Source organism: Ursus maritimus, unplaced genomic scaffold (genome assembly GCF_017311325.1).
Source record: "Ursus maritimus isolate PB19 unplaced genomic scaffold, ASM1731132v1 scaffold_16, whole genome shotgun sequence".
Lineage (NCBI taxonomy): Eukaryota > Metazoa > Chordata > Mammalia > Carnivora > Ursidae > Ursus > Ursus maritimus.
The window spans coordinates 16,348,235-16,363,763 of record NW_024424008.1 but is presented as its reverse complement, the minus strand read 5'-3'; positions in this window follow the sequence as shown (position 1 = coordinate 16,363,763).

Here is a 15,529-nt window from a genome sequence, read left to right as displayed (position 1 = left end):
GCAATGGTCAAAACCACTGGCCTTAACATGTAAAGGACCATGAATCATATGGTCATAAAGTTGCTCATCTATCTTAATGGTACAATTGGATAAGTCATTTCCTTCCCTGGGCCTTCATTTTTTTTTAAATCAATGATAGAATATTATTATGGGTAAAGCTATGGTTTCTGTGCTCAGTGCTGACATTAAAATGCCCGTTCTTAGCCATAGTAAATGTCAACAGCACCCTCTTTCAACCTTAAGAAAGTGATTCTTGATGACAAAGTCCTCAACAGGTCATCCCGGTTGAAACTGTATGGACACAGGACATTCTACCTTAAAGAACAATTTATGATCCTGTCAAAGTCTGTCACCTCAATTTCCTTCTAAGAAGGAAGCATTTCCATCCAGATCCTGAGGGAAAGAGTGGGATTAGTAGCCTGGAAAAGCAAGTAGACTTAGTTCTGACTTCCTCCCACAAAATGGTCACACAAAGTGATGTCACAGCAGTCAAGTGAATCCTGCTCTGGAGATAAAGATACATATTAGTTGTCCTTGGCATAGCTCTAGACACTGTCATGTAAACCAAGAATAAATACTACAACTGAGCTGACCACTTTAAAATGTACAGCATATTGGGGCGCCTGGGTGGCACAGCGGTTGGGCGTCTGCCTTTGGCTCAGGGCGTGATCCCGGCGTTACGGGATCGAGCCCCACGTCAGGCTCCTCCACTATGAGCCTGCTTCTTCCTCTCCCACTCCCCCTGCTTGTGTTCCCTCTCTAGCTGGCTGTCTCTATCTCTGTCAAATAAATAAATAAAAAATCTTTAAAAAAAATAAAATAAAATGTACAGCATACATCTATGCAATTCTTTCCTTTTCTCACAGAAAACTCAAACACATGTAAGTAACCGGCTCACAGATTCTTTAACTCATTTATAGATTCAAACTCCTTTTCTACTGAATGCCTACCAATGTGTTAAACATGGGAGAAATTAAAATATAGTTTTTGCCCTCGAGGCTCATAGGCAAGACAAACAACTAATGGGAGGCCAGCATGAGAAGGCGGTAAAAAGTATTATGAAGGCATCCAAACACATTTGAGGGAGCTAAGGTGGCAGCGTGCTGATAACCCGGCTCTGGGGGTGGCAGCATTGGCTGATCTCTGTGGCATAAAACCTCCGTGAAGGCCTGTTTCAAGCCTTCATCAAGACATCCCTGAGCACAGAGTTGGGAAGAGGGATGTGCAATTAGTTCTTATATGCTGGTACACTCTGGCGGTAAAGGGCAGAGTCTCAGAAGCACGGACAAAAGGTTTCTTATGTGTTTGACCTTTCAACTAAGAGATTTCTAACCTGAAAGACTCTACCAAAAAGCTGGTGAGCTCAGGACCCATAATGTTTATTAAATTCCATGCAGGGAGCCTGGACCAACCTAAGCTCAGAGAGGTCTTTTGTCATTGAGGGCAGATATGCCTGACTGCTGAGTTCCACCTATGTTTACCTGTGTCTAGGAAGAGTATTTAGCATTCTAGAGTGGTATGTTTGTTCAGGTTATCAACTGCATGCCCTCAGAATAAAGATTCAGTGAACCTGCTGTCAGAAGAATTTCCCCTGCGGTGGCAGAATGAGATCAACGCCTTTGGTGGAATACAGTTAAATCAATACGCAGTGCTGTTTTAACACATCTCAGAAACTGCCAAGAAACCTGACCCGAGTTTAAGAACATCACTAAAGCCAAACTTCCTTGTTTATATAGCAATTCAGGGATATTAGGAGAGTTATTCATGAAATTTAGCTCTGTATAGAGTTTATACAGTTTATAATAGGGTTTATAATTCCTTGTTCTGTCTCTAAATGAGGCAGAGCCCTTTCACATCTCCAATAAATTTTCCTTAAATGAGTCTTTCAGAGTAACAGACTCATGCAATGTTAAATGAGTAATGCAATAACTAAACTTACTGTTCTGTGGTCCAAACATTTGAGACACTCTGCTTTAATGTTTGGTGGTTTCTTTAGTGCAAAATTTCTCAGAGCCTTTATTCTGCATTAATTATGGCCACTTTATCGACCTATATTAAGTTATATCAGACAATGTGCCAAGCACTAAGTATGTTACCTCATTTAATCTTTTCATCATTTTTATAAAATAGAGATGATAATCTACATTTTTCTAGAGATGCATCTAAGGCTTATAAACGTGAAACACTATGTTCAGGATGATAGACCCAATGAGCAGATCTTGAACCCAGACCTCTCTGACTTAAGAACACATCCTGTTAAACTTTTGCTATATTCTCCCTATGCTGTGAATCTCTGGCTGTGGGGGAGTGTATGTACTATTTCCTAACATATTTAAAGACTAAATGATTTTCCATAGACCCTTTTTGCTGCAACCAGTGTCCAACACAACATGCTTTGTGAAATACTGCACCATAGGAGCATAACACTAACTTTTATGGATCTAACACAAAGAAACAAGTAAGGAAATCTTGTTTGGTGGTTGAAAATTGTGGTACAGCTATAAGGAATCTAAGTAACAAAATTAGTACGGTTGACCCTTGAATACCAAGAGGGTTAGTGGTGCTAACCCTCCATACAGTCGAAAATGCACATAAAACTTTTGACCCAAAATTACTAATAGTCTACTGTTGACCAGAAGACTTACTGATAACATAAATAGTTAATTAACACATATTTTGTATATTATACATGTTATATATTGTATTCTCACAATAAAGTAAGCCAGAGAAAAAAATGTTAAGAAAATCTTAAGAAGAAATGCATTTACGATACTGTACTGTGTTTATTTAAAAAAAAAAAAAAAGCCATGTATGGGGTGCCTGGGTGGCTCAGTCAGTTAAGCGTCCAACTCTTGGTTTCGGCTCAGGTCATGATCTCAGGATCATGAGATCGAGCCCCACATCAGTCTCTGTGCTTAGCATGGAGTCTGTTTGGGACTCTCTTCCTCTCCCTCTGTCCCTCCCCCCACACTGCATGCACACATGCATTCTCTGTCTGTCTGTCTGTCTCTCTCTCTCTCTCTCAAGTAAATACATAAATCTTTTTTTAAAAAATCCATGTATAGGTGGATCCATGCAGTTCAAACCCATGTTATTCAAGGATCAACTGTATCAAGGGCAAAGGTGGGGTCATGGAAAGTGTTCAAGTCTGCAGAAATGGGTTTCTGTCCTAGAAACATCTCAGATATAACCTTTAACAAGTCATTTCACCTTTCAGCCTCAGTCTTCTCTGCAAAGTAACAGTGTCACATGAAATAATCTCCCAGGTCATTGGTGTTGGATTCAATCTCCCATGGATGTCCTGCAGTCCCTCCATGTCTTGTTCATAGGCCAAAGTTACAAGGTCATGATCACTTGCACAGAGTGCCTTCTTAGGGTTTCTTGTGCAGTTGGCAGTTTTGAAAAATAAAGAATGCACTACATGGACCTGTGCTGTGATGTCTTCTCCCTCTGGTCGGAGAACATGCTTGCTTGCTGCTTGCTATAAAAGCAGCAGATTCCCTCATCTCAGAGCTTCTTTCTTGTGGTGTACTCCACTGAGCATGAAGGCTCTACCTGGTCCTCCTTGTGTGTGGAATTTAGGGATTTTGGAACTGGTTCAGCTCTGCTGATACTCCTGTCACTGATTTTGTAGTGAATAACAAAACACTTTGTCTCTGACCCAAGAGTCTTGTATTTTCTAGCAGCACTAAAGCAACTATGTAAGGTTAAGTTGTTAGCTTATGTGGTTGTCCTGTTGCTAGCTCTTTTCTGCACTGTCAAACTTATTTAACTAGGGTAAAATCCTAACAGATGGCATAAGGGAGCACATGGTACTCCCTAAATTTAGTAGAATAAAAAGAAACCATGAAGTACAAGATGTGACTGTTTGTGGGGTTTTTGTGCCATTTATTCATTCATTCATTCATTCATTCATTCATTCATTCTTTTAGCAGACATATTTTGAGTCAATGTCCTGTGTCAGGCCCTAAGCAATAAGTGATATGGAGGGAAGCAACTCCTGTTTCAACAAGCTTTGCATGGAATACAACCAAGCAATTCTAGAATAAGCAATTAAGCAATTGCTAAAAGTATAAATATGTCCATTTTTAAATGGATTCATGCTGCACCAAAATAAAAGGTTAGTTCTGCAAAAGTTGTCCAAAAATTGGATAATTGATAGAAGAGGAGATACAGTAAGGTTGTTGTTGACTTAGTGAGACCGGATGGTGTATATGAGAGTATCTGGCAACATGCAATTTGTGTGTGACCCCTTATAGGTGTTCAGGGATTCTTTCCTGAACCTTAAATTCAGATAGCCTTTATGTTTGCATACATTGGTTCTTGTCTTATTCAAAACCAGATGCAAGTGGGCTAAATTGTTTGCATACGAAAACAGACAAATTATTAAAATCCATTCAAAATCTAAAAAAAGTTCACTATATTTGAAAGTCAAATCATTCATGGCATGAAATTAACCTGTGCTCTGGACAAAGAAACACACAAAACTCCAAGAACCTTGGGATGCGCCTGGGAGATAATAAGTTTTTTAATTTTAGTTTTCATGAATTAAGGAAGTAGAGAAGGAGATAAATTATGGTATCCCCATGTGAGGAAAACTGTTTACTTTGCTGCTCAGAAGGCAAAGCCAATGGTTCCAAATAGCCCTGAATGTTGCTTAGTGGTTTCTTCCCAGGCCAGTTTATTATACAAGTGACTGCTAGATAGCATATGCATAATATTTATCAAAAAAATACTGAAAAGAATAGGTCTATAAAGTTTCTTCACATATTAATTCTTCTAACAAATATTTATTGAGTCCTATTCTGTGCCAGACAATATATAAGGTGCCGAGCCAGAATGAATGAATTATTTGTAATGTGTTTGAGTGTGAGTTGTTAGGATAACTGAAGCTGACCTCAAACAGTGCAAAAAGAAGATAGGTTTGGGACTTCTGATATGGGAATCCTTCCAAATGAACAGAACATCTTCCAGTTCAAAAAGACAGATTTTTGGTGGGAAGTCACCAAAAGCTAACGTTGCTAGAGGCAGATGGCCAAGAGCCAACTCAGATCAGTTTGTTAAGGCTGCTGGGAACAGCAGCTTATGACAAAACTGTGCATTCTCTCCTATGTGTGGGCAGAGAGGGGAAAGCAGAGCAGTCAGCGTACAGGTAACAGAGCTACAATCCTGACTTACAGACATGATGAACTCAGGAGCCAGGAATCAAGAAGACAAAGACAAGTGAGTGGCTTCCTGGATTTCATAAGAGCCAACCAGATTTCCAATTTAAAGATACGCAGGCCATTTGAGTTGGAGCGCTGGTGTGCCAAAGAGTATTCTTGAAAGGGTGACCCCAATACATTGCTCTCATTATTAAAATGAGAAAAAGAATCCAAATAAAATAGAAACCCAATAAAGCAGAATTCCTGGGAGAATGGGGAGGTGCCAAATAAGTTCCTGCTCTGGCAGCATAAGAATGTCCTTTGCTGTGGAGGAGGGCTTCCCGAAGCTCCAATGATAACGTGTGAATGCAAGCAAATACACTGTTACCCAGCTGGAGATTTGATCTCCCAGCCTGTCTTGCAGCTGGGTATGGTTACGTGATTCAGATTTTGCCAGTGAGATGGGAATGCAAGTAACATGTGCAACTTCTGTCTCAATTGCTTAAAGCTGCTTAGAAAGTGGGCAAGGACAGTGCCCTCAAGATGGCAGAGAAACATGATGGAAGGAAGCCAGGACCCTTTGTGACCTCAGAGAGCCAACAAGCCCCATAGACTTGGACTGCTACCTGGGAGAGCATATTTTATTTTGAAATCTCATTATTACATCAACTCACTTAGTTTTTGCCCTAATACAATTATTCAGAGAAAGTGCTCTGAAAGAGACTAGCAACATTTGAGCAAGATGTGAAGGATGGGAGAAACGCAGTTAGCCTGAAGAGTTGATGGGGAAATGTGCTTAGGAGAGAGAACGGACAGTACAGATGCATGGAGGGGTTATTCTGTGCTCACAGAACTATAAGAACACATCACCAAAGCATAACAATAGGAGACAAGTGCTCTCTCCATACGTGTTCAACCAGCAGCGTAAATATTAACCCAGATTACCTCCAAACAGAGGCTCAGTTGTAGTCACACAGACTCCAGAAGATTGGTATATACATGTCTTTGTATTCCCATCACGTTAGCCACACTGGCCATCTAGAGGTCCTTCTCTTTCTTCTTCCCCTCATCTTTTCTATCTGTCAACTTTCTTCCATGGTCCCAGCTCCAGGCTGCAGGCTCAATCATGGAGACAGACATGTTACTATCTCCATTTTACAGAAACTGAGGTCCAGAGAGAGTAACTGACCCAAAGTCTCATGACCAAGTGATAAAGGATCCAAACTCAGGTAATCTGACACAAAAATCCACCCCATTAATTACCATCCTCCCTGCCCTGGCAAGCTCAGCTAATCTTCAAAGTGGGGCATCTTCAAAGCAGTAAAATCTTTATCTTACTTTGAGTGCTTCTAATAACATAATCTCCCTACTAAAAAGGCTTCTTTCTTTCAGGGATAAAGAAGAAAAAAAGTGGGATGAGGGCAACAGGAAAATTCTATCTTGTTACATTTAAAAAGTATCAATTCTCAGAAAATGATGGCCATACGTCTTCTCCAACACTGATGCTCCCGTGAAATAGCATTATTTCATACGTATGTATCAAGTGGCAGAGGCAGTACTCCAGGTTAGGTCACATTCCTGTTGCCTTCTCCAAAAAGGAAGAAAGATCCATACGGTCCGGAGATATACCTAAGTGGCCCTGCAGTCATAAAGCAGTGTGCATAGAAATGTCATGTGCCCAGTAGTTACTGGCTGTGTCTACCCCTTGCTATTCTGCTCCCTGGTCTTTGGCATCCTTTCCCCTCCATACCTCAGTACTCACTGGGAACAAGCTCCCTTCCCTAACGAAACTCAGCTCTCGGCAAAGACCCCAGCAAACTCCTTCAGACTAAAAAAGAAGTGAATGGTTACCCACCATACGTAACCCAGAATGAGAATTTTCAGTTTGACAAAATGTGATCTCCAGCCTAAGAGTACATTCTCACTCTGGGATTTTAAGGATGGTAGTAGTAACAAATGTCTAGCCAACTCACCCACACCCCAGCCTGATTAGAAAAAGAAACAACTATATAGTCCGGTAAGACTTCATATTATTTGGGAGTAAATTAAGGCAGGTATATACCTTCTGAAATAGTAAAACCAAAGTTCTCAAAACTTAAGTAAGCTTCATGTTTTTCTCTTCCTCAGAAACTATTGAGAAGGTCACCCATTAGAACTTTACTGGGGTTGGTCAAATGTGCTTGGATCTGGGCTGGTTAGTGGTGCCTCTGACAGTAAGAGCAGAGCAGGTAACCCAGACAACCAGGCAGTGACAAATGGCTTTTCATGGCTGGCCATGGAAACACAGAGCACAAGTGTAATCACATTTACTGCTATAAAAAAAAAAGTCTCCACAATTAAATTTCCTGGCTATTAAATAGTTATTGCTTTGCTTAGACCAAAGTGGTCAAGTTGCATTTCTTCCTTTATTGGATTTTTTTTTATTTCCTCTAATGGCTAAGCATGCTTTCCTTGGCCCAGAATTTGCAGCTCTAACAGCCTGCCCTGTTGCTTGTTAAAAAGCTCCAAAAAGAAAGAAAACAAAGCTGGGAAGCAGCGTGTCAGTGGTGCTGCAGCTCCCAGCCTGAAGGCCAAAGATTTTAAGGGAGCCACAGAGTTATTCCAAGGGGCCACAGAATCCTTCCCCTGTGTATTAGCCACCATCATAGCCTCCATCAATGTCACACACATATGGCACACACGATGGATGAGATAGTCATTTCAAAGTGGTACTGCATCCATAGTGACTTCCTGTCATTAATTACTATATAGTAGTGTACAATATTTTTTACATGAAAAGGACTTGATTCGTGAAACCATAGACAACCACTGACATTATTACCTACACAATTTAACAAAATGTAAAGCTAACATAAGGACAGTCTTCGATAAAAGCAGCTTATGAGAGTACAACACTTCTCAGGCCAATGGTCATGTCAAAACGTAACCCTTCAGAACTTTAGTTGAAGTAATGGCTGCTCTTGCAGCCACAAACTGGAGAGTAACTACATTTTGGCCATATCACAAATCCACAGATTTCCTTGAGGGAAATGATTATGTATAAAGAATGTTTTCCCAAAACAGAATCTTCAGTAGGTAGGACATCAAGAAAATAAATGTCAGCCTGTTCAAGCCTCTAAATTAAAAGGAGGATATTTCCTCTTATTAATTCACAACCTCAGGTTGCCAGGACCCCTAATTCAACAGGAAATGTTGATTGGTTGCCATGTAAGAAAAATACAGCTTCCAAATTGTATATATTCCTGAGACTCAACCTTACCAGCAGACCAGTACATCCTAGACAGGAACCCGAAGACCATGTCTGCCATCAGCCACAGCCTCCAAGGGAAAGGACAAAACGATGATGTTTACAGCTTTGGGACCCAGAGTGTTGGTCTGGGTGGAGGGAAGTTGTTGCCACTTTTATATTTTATCACATTAATGATTGCTTCATCCTCTTTTTTTAATGCCTGGAGTAAAGAAACTTTTATTTGGTTGAGACATGCAGCAGGCAAGGAAGAATCAAACCGTCAAGCCCAGGGTCATGCCCTAACACCTCCTTCCAGGTAAGAATTCTATTCCAACCACCCACCACTGTACTTGGACCATGGTAAAACTTCAAATAATGTTTGTGAAATAAATTACTGAGTTTTGAATAAGATACTCAAAGCTGAGGTGGACCTCTGAGTTGCCCCCTTTCCTGTAATACTGAGAGATTGTTGCTTTCTCTGAGAGGTGAGTATGCAACATAGGAAGCCTGAGTGATTTCTTCAAACAGGATCCCAGGTCTAAGAGGCTGATTCCTTTATAACCACAGAAACCAGGTTTGCTGTTGTCCCATTTTCCAAATATATCGATTCAAGCTGTAAGTTGGGAAGACTTGCCCCAGTCTAGATTTTGAGGCCAAGAGTTTCTTGAAGCATCAAGAATTCTGAAAAGCCTTAATGTGCCAGATACATTCTACTATTGAAATTTCTAACTTGAATTCCCTTTCCTGAAACTAAAAATATCAGGAAGCGGGGAGTGCCTGAAGGTGACAGGGGTACAGCCCTCTCGATGTCCTCCCTCTCCACAACCACCAGGAAGCCAAATAAACCAAACCTACTCTATTCCCAATGTACCTGCTCAGAGTTCAATCCCAGCCACCCAGCTGCAACTCTCAGGAGATGGTAAGTTCCTTGAGGATGACAACTTCATTTTATTCATCTCCATAACTTTACCGCCCAGCACAGGGACTGGCATGGACTCGGTGCCCCATAAATATATTCCGGATATTACTAAATTCACTTTCTGTCTGAGTTCATGCTTCAGTAAAACCTTTGATAAACCTCTTGTCATGTCCATGTTTTTGAAGGTAGCTCTGTATCTCAACTTTGTTCATTGTTGTTCATTTCTTTTACTTTATAGAGTCCAGAACATCACCAAATGGCAACACTGACAACCCGAGAGAGAAAAGTGAGACAAGCACTAAGCAGCAAACCCACAGCAATCTCTTACTGTGACCCCAGCCCTGAGCCCTGGGCCCAGTCTCACTCACAAAAAGGCAGGCTTTGAGCTGAAACAGCCACCTGCAGAGTAGCTCTTCCCTTGCTGAATCAATTCTCATATAGATTATTTAAGACTCAATAGCAAAGAACCTTCCTGTCTTTCTTCCAATCATGCATCATCATCATCACGGTCACCATCATGTATTAAATGTTTACTACGTACCACACACTATGGAGCCACATTGGTGCTGGTGGACCACCCTCCTCCTCCCTCAGCTCCAAGTTTTGTTCAAATGTCACCTTTGAAGGACATCAGCAAGGTGTATGTGATCAGAAAATCGCACCTAACCTTTCCCTCACTCTGTCATTCCTGGTCTCACTTCCCCTAACTCTATTTGTTTTTCTCCATAGCATTTACCACCTTTTAAGATGTCACATTTTAGTGATTTATTATGTTTGTAGTCCACTCATTCCTTATCCATTACTTCCTTTTCCACGGGGGCAGAAATTGTGTCTGTTTTACTCACTGGTGTATCCCAAGTACCTAGAAAAGGTTCTAGCTCATAGTAGCTACTTACTAAATATAGGCTAAATGAATGAATGTATACAAGGGCATGCACAAAGCTTAGCATATCTTGTTAAAATGTGCCTCTTTTCTTCAAGAAGCTTATAGCATAAAAACAATTTTTAAAAATCCTCCATTTGAAGACATTTTTAGAAAAACAATCTTTTTTTTAGTTGCGAAGTTTCTATCCCTAACAAAGCTCTTTTCAGTTTGACTGGCATTTACATTTTTCTCACACACAGCATGTACCTTTCTTGCATGACAGATTTTCTAGAGATTGATTCTGCTCGGCTGGGCTTTTTGCCCACTTTTCCATATGCTGGGCAGTGACTAGGTAAGAGAAGCTAGCCCCTCTGTGATCTGATTCTCTGGAGAACAGCCTTGGCCATCCTATGAATTCATCCTTAGACATTTACATTTCTTGTGCTGGGATTGGGAAGAGGACTAGAGGGGTACATTAAAAAATGTAGGGCATGGCCAGTGGTTTCAAAAAGTGCCCTATCCATGATGTTTCCAAATGTAGTTTAATAGGACTATGCTCAAATCATGGCTCTACTGTTCACTAACCCTGTGTGACCTTATACAATTCACATAAACTTCGTGAGCCTTGAATTCCTTGTCTGGAAAAAAAGCAGATGATAATCATATTACCTCACCAGATCACTGTAAGGGGGAAATGATGTTTAGAAAAACAAGAGATTAAGATGCTCAAAGGAGGTACTCTACCCTTACATTCAGTATCATCTGACAAAACAGAGGCATATGAAATGAGAATAAATAACCATCAAGGGTTAAATGAACAAGAGTGGCATTGGAGAATTAATGATGGCTGTGGTACAAAGATCATTTCTTCATTCTTCTATTCATTTGCTAAACATAGTGAGAGAATATACCACTTCGCCTTAAGGAATTCTAAATCTGGTGGAGGGGACAGGGGAAAAACACAGTGTAACTGAAATATGTGATGGGAGCATTATTAAGAAATGTCACTTTGCTGATAATGTGAAATACATATATAAGATTATTTATATTACAGTGTGAAATATATATATATTACATTGTAATATAGATATAGATATAGATAGCGAGCGAGAGACAGAGAAGGAGAAACAATGTGAAATTCACATATGTATGCTGGTAGGTCAAGACAAGAAGACCTGTTTCGAATTTTTTTAATGTTTTTTTTTTTTATTATATTATGTTAGTCACCATACAGTACATCCCAGGTTTCCGATGTAAAGTTCGATGATTCATTAGTTGCGTATAACACTCAGTGCACCATGCAATACATGCCCTCCTTACTACCCATCACTGGTCTATCCCATTCCCCTGCTCCCCTCCCCTCTGAGGCCCTCAGTTTGTTTCTCATAGTCCATAGTCTCTCATGCTTCATTCCCCCTTCTGATTACCCCCCTTTCTTTATCCTTTTCTTCCCCTACTGATCTTCCTACTTCTTATGTTCCATAGATGAGAGAAATCATATGATAATTGTCTTTCTCTGCTTGACTTATTTCACTTAGCATCATCTCCTCCAGTCCCATCCATGTTGCCTCAAATGTTGGGTAATCGTTCTTTCTGATGGCTGAGTAATATTCCATTGTATACATGGACCACAGCTTCTTAATCCAGTCATCTGTTGAAGGGCATCTCGGCTCCTTCCATGATTTAGCTATTGTGGAAAATGCTGCTATGAACATTGGGGTGCATATGGCCCTTCTCTTCACTACGTCTGTATCTTTGGGGTAAAATGCCAGTAGTGCAATGAATGGATCATAGGGTAGCTCAATTTTTAACTTTTTAAGGGACCTCCACACGGTTTTCCAGAGTGGCTGTACCAACTTGCATTCCCACCAACAATGTAGGAGGGATCCCCTTGCTCCACATCCTCTCCAACAATTGTTGTTTCTTGCCTTGTCAATTTTTGCCATTCTAACTGGCGTAAGGCAGTATCTCAATGTGGTTTTGATTTGAATTTCCCTGATGGCTAATGATTTTGAACATTTTTTCATGTGTCTGTTAGCCATTTGTATGTCCTCATGGGAAAAGTGTCTGTTCATATCTTCTGCCCATTTTATGATTTATTTGTTTCTCGTGTATTGAGTATGAGAAGTTCTTTGTAGATCTTGGATACCAGTCTTTTATCTGTAGCATCATTTGCAAATACATTCTCCCATTCTGTGGGCTGCCTCTTAGTTTTTTTGACTCTTTGGCTGTGCAGAAGCTTTCAGATCTCTGATGAAGTCCCAATGCTATTCATCTTTTGTTTTCTTGTTTTGGAGATGTGTCATGAAAAAGGTTACTTTGGCTGATGTGGAGAGGTTGCTGCCTATTTCTCCTCTAGGATTTTGTGATTCCTGTTCTCACATCGAGTCTTTTATCCATTTGGAGTTTTATTTTTGTATAGGTGTGAGCGATTGGTCAAGTTTCATTCTTTTGTGTAGCTGTCCAATTTTCCAGCACCATTTATTGAAGAGACTCTGTTTTCCGACTGTTTTTTCCTGCTTTATCAAAGATTAGTTGCCCAAAGAGCCGAGGGTCCATTTCTGGGTTTCTCTATTCTGTTCCATTGGTCTATGGTCTGTTTAAGTATAGCTTGCTTTGGATCACAGCTTTTTAGTACAGCTCGAAATCCGTCATTGGAGTGCCCCAGCTTTGTTCTTTTTCCTTTTCAACATTCCTTGAGATTCGGGGCCTTTTCTTGGTTCCTACAAATTTAAGACTATTTGTTCCAGTTTTTGAAAAATGTCATGGTATTTTGATCAATAGCCTTGGAATTGTAGATTGCTTCGTAGCATGGACATTAACATATTAATTTCTTCGATCCATGAGCATGGAATATTTTTCACATTTTTGTGTCTTCCATCATTTTACAAGAGTGATCTGTAGTTTCTAGAATATAGGTCCTTTACGTCTCTGGTTAAGTTAATTCCAAGGGTAACATATGGTTTCTGGTGCTATTGTAAATGGGATGGATTCCCAATTTCTCTTTCTCAGCTATTATTTGTGTATAGAAATGAACTGATTTCTGAGCATTTGATTATCCTGCCACATTACTGAATTGCTCTATAACTTCTAATAATTTGGGGTGGATTCTTGGGGTTTTCCATATAGAGTATTCATGCATCTTTGAAAAGAGACAGTTTGACTTCTTCTTTTGCCGATTTGGATACCTTTTATCCCTTTTGTTGTCTGATTGCTGTTGCAAGGTCTTCTAGTACTATGTTGAATAATAGTGGCTAGAGTGGGCATCCTTGTCGTGCTGATCTTTAGGGAAAGGCTTCCAGCTTTTCCCCCATTGAGAATAATATTTGCTGTAGGTTTTTCATAGATGGCTTTTTATGAGATTGATAAGAAATGTACTCATTCCTATACTCAAGGGTTTTAATCAGGAAAGGATGTATTTTGTCAAATGCTTTTTTCTGCATCAATTGAGAGGATCATATGGTTCCTGAGTCTTTCTTGTGATATGATGTATCATGCGATCGATTTGCGAATCGTTGAACCACAGTTCCATCCCAGGTATAATCCCACTTGATCGATGATGGATAATCCTTTTAATGTACTCTTGGACTTATTAGCCAGGATCTTGTTGAGGATTTTGCATCCATATTCATTAGGGAAATCGTCTGTACATTCTCCTTTTTGTTGGGTCTTTGCCTGGTTTGGGGATCAAGGTAATATTGGCCCTCAGAAATGAGTTTGTACTTCTTCCGTTTCGTTTTTGAAAAGCTTTAAAGAATAGGTATTACTTTCTTCTTTGAATGTTTGTAGAATTCAGAAACCGTCCGGCCTGAGTTTGTTATTTGGAAGGTTGTTTATCACCGATCAATCTCCTCATAAAATTGGCTCTGCTTTAAAAATTGATTTCTTCCTGTTTCAGTCTGGTAGTTTATGTGGTTCAGGAGAGGAGCCTCCATCTCTTCCAGGATTTAGCTTGAATTTATTGCTATACTAGCTGTTGATAAAAGTTTCTAATAATCCCTTCCAATTTACATTGTGTTGGTTGCACTTCCTTTTTCATTCAGAACTTTATTAATTTGGGTCCCTTTCTCTTTCTTTGATAAGTTGCCAGCGGTTTGTCAATTTTATTGATTCTCTCTCCAAGAACCACTTCTAGTTTCCACGATGATCTGCTCACTGTACTTCTGGTTCATCATGATTTCTGCTCTCATCTTGGTCAATGGCTTCCCGTGGTGTGGATTAGGCCCTATCCCACTCTGTCCTGTTCCAGACTCTTAGAGGAGCATCATAAAAACTGCATTTAGATTTTTCTATTCTTTTTTTTTTAAGATTTTATTTATTTATTTGAGATACAGAGATAAGACAGTAGGAGAGGGGAACATGAGTAGAGAGATGGGAGAGGAAAGCAGGCTTCATAGCGGAGGAGATTTCTGATGTGGGGCTCAAAGATCCCTGTTGCCACCTGGTGGATCACGCCCTGAGCCAGAGGCGAGCGGCTAACCACTTGTGCTACCACTGGCGCCAGATTTTTCTATTCTTTTTAGGGAGTCTTGGATAGCTATGCTATTTTCCCCTAGGATCAGCTTCGCGTATCCCATAGAGTTTTGGACCTGTTTGTTTCATTCTCCTTGGTCTCCATAAATTGTTTTTAACTAGATTTTGATTTCCTGGTTTATCGAATCATTCCTGAGCAGGATGGTTCTTAGTCTCCAAGTGTTTGAGTTTCTTCCAAAGTTTTCCTTGTGGTCGAGTTCCAAGTTCAGAGCGCTGTGGTCTGAGAATATGCAGGGGATAATTTCAATCTTTTGGTATCAGTTGAGACCTGTTTTGTGTCCCAGAACATCGTCTATTCTTGAGAATGTTCCATAGGCATTATAATAGAATGAGTATTCTTTGGTTCTGGGGTTCAGTGTTCTATATATATCTATGAGGTCCAACTCATCTAGTACGGCATTCAAAGCTCTTGTGTCTATGTTGGTTTTCTGCTCCGGTGCTCTGTCTATTGCTGATAGTGGAGTGTTGAGTTCCCCTACTATTAACGTATTTTTATATATATGTCTCCTTATTGTGGTTAAGAGTTGGCTTGTGTATCTTGCTGCTCCCCTGTTGGGGGCATATATATTTATAATTTTCATATCCACTTGTTAGATACATCCTTTAAGAATAATATAGTGCCCTTCTGTGTCTCTAACTATAGTCTTTAGTTTAAAATCCAATCTGTCTGATATGAGAATTGCTACCCCAGCTTTCTTTTGAGGTCCATTGGTGTGAAAGATGGTATTCCATCCCTTTACTTTCAGTCTGAATGTATCTTTAGGTTCAAAATGAGTCTCTTGTAGACAGCAAATGGATGGGTCATGTCTTTTTATCCAATCTGCAACCCTGTGGCATTA